This window comes from Wyeomyia smithii, chromosome 2 (assembly GCF_029784165.1).
Source record: "Wyeomyia smithii strain HCP4-BCI-WySm-NY-G18 chromosome 2, ASM2978416v1, whole genome shotgun sequence".
Lineage (NCBI taxonomy): Eukaryota > Metazoa > Arthropoda > Insecta > Diptera > Culicidae > Wyeomyia > Wyeomyia smithii.
The window spans coordinates 136252444-136254943 of NC_073695.1; positions in this window are offsets into that span (position 1 = coordinate 136252444).

Below are 2500 nucleotides of genomic sequence, written 5' to 3' on the forward strand. Positions count from 1 at the left end.
TCGGGTGCGGTGAATGATTATGTCACGTAGCCGGCACGTAGTGTATCATCCCGTATACAGTGCTTGGCATGATCGATCGTCATCATCGCGTGTAGCTGAGAATCCAAACACCCGGACTGTGGTCTATGTCTCGGGTGCGGTGAATGATTATGTCACGTAGCCGGCACGTAGTGTATCATCCCGTATACAGTGCTTGGCATGATCGATCGTCATCATCGCGTGTAGCTGAGAATCCAAACACCCGGACTGTGGTGTATGTCTCGGGTGCGGTGAATGATTATGTCACGTAGCCGGCACGTAGTGTATCATCCCGTATACAGTGCTTGGCATGATCGATCGTCATCATCGCGTGTAGCTGAGAATCCAAACACCCGGACTGTGGTGTATGTCTCGGAAGCGGTGAATGATTATGTCACGTAGCCGGCACGTAGTGTATCATCCCGTATACAGTGCTTGGCATGATCGATCGTCATCTTCGCGTGTAGCTGAGAATCCAAACACCCGGACTGTGGTGTATGTCTCGGGTGCGGTGAATGATTATGTCACATAGCCGGCACGTAGTGTATCATCCCGTATACAGTGCTTGGCATGATCGATCGTCATCATCGCGTGTAGCTGAGAATCCAAACACCCGGACTGTGGTGTATGTCTCGGGTGCGGTGAATGATTATGTCACGTAGCCGGCACGTAGTGTATCATCCCGTATACAGTGCTTGGCATGATCGATCGTCATCATCGCGTGTAGCTGAGAATCCAAACACCCGGACTGTGGTGTATGTCTCGGGTGCGGTGAATGATTATGTCACGTAGCCGGCACGTAGTGTATCATCCCGTATACAGTGCTTGGCATGATCGACCGTCATCATCACGTGTAGCTGAGAATCCAAACACCCGGACTGTGGTGTATGTCTCGGATGCGGTGAATGATAATGTCACGTAGCCGGCACGTAATGTATCATCTCTTATACGGTGCTTGGCATGATCGATCGTCATCATCGCGTGTAGCAATCGATGGCAATCGATAGCAATCGAGAACAAAAGACATCTTTTGATAGTAATAGAAAACAAGAGACATCTTTCGTCAGTAGTAGAAAACAAAAGACATCTTTCGTCAGTAATAGAGAATAAAAGACACCTTTCGTTACTGATAAACAACAAAAGACATTGTTCAGCTGCTGGATAGATCGGCTGGGTATAAATGCGAGCTCATGGCAAGAACCGTTTCAGTACAATTTTTATACTTGTGATACGATTACGTTTTTGCTTTTGCTTTTGATTCGATTGGATATACAAACTGTTCGATATGAGTAACGCGGCAGTGAAACGTGGTGAACGGGAGCAGGCGATCAAGTTGGCGATTATTGCCATTAAGTTTGGCAAGTCGTTACGGCCAGCTGCTGGAGAGTATGGTATACCCCGTACCACCTTGCTTCGCCACAAGCGGTTAAACGCTGGCCTGATGGTGCAAGCGGACCCGCTACATCCTACGATATCGATGGAGGAAGTGCAAATTTGTAAGCGCGGAAGACCACCGTTGTTCCCCGAGGAACCAGAACGGGCATTCGAAAAGTATTGCTTGTTATGCTCGGACAAGTTCTTCGGTCTAACATCCAGAGACATTCGTGTGCTTGCACCACAATTCGCGAACCAGCTGGGGATTCCGGTTCCCGAGAATTGGATCGCGAACGCAAAGGCAGGCCATGTTTGGTTTCGGAACTTTCTGCGCCGAAGGCCGAACCGTGTTGGTCGAGTAACTTCGGCCGATCGGGGCCCGTTGGTTACGATGGTACTTGCAGTTTCCGCCACTGGCAATAAAATGCCACCATTTTTCGTTTTTCCTCGAAAACGTTTCCATCCACACTTTCTGGATGGTGGTCCAACGGGATGCGCTGGAGCGGTGAGCAATACATCCACCCTGTATGCAGATATTTATCTGGATGTACTCCGACACTTTAAAGCATTTACGCGAGTGTCCAAAAAAAACCGCTTTTGTTGATTGTGGACAACCACGGTTCACACAGAAGTCTACCTGCAATCGAATTTTGCAGGGATAATGGCATTCACCTACTTACAATACCACCCCATTGCTCTCACCGTTTACAACCCTTGGACGTGAGTGTGTTTTCGCCGTTCAAGCACTCAATGAATGTGCTGTGCGACGAATGGACATACAGGCATCCCGGAAAGCCGATGTCTATTTTTGACCTTCCGGCTATCATCGACAGCGCTCTCGAACGGAGTGCCACGGAGCGAAACATCAAGGCCGGGTTCCGGGCATCAGGTATTTGGCCCTTCAACCCGGATGTGTTCACTGCATTGGTTTATGCTCCATCATCAGTGACAGGACCTTCCTTGGTTGACGAAATAATACCAGGATCACTGCTGGACACTCTTTGCAGAATCAGACCAATCCCGCGGGCACCACCGCGTGCTACAGGCAGACGAAGACGAAAACCTGGACGAGCTGCTATACTGACGGACCCCGCTGAAATCGCTCTGA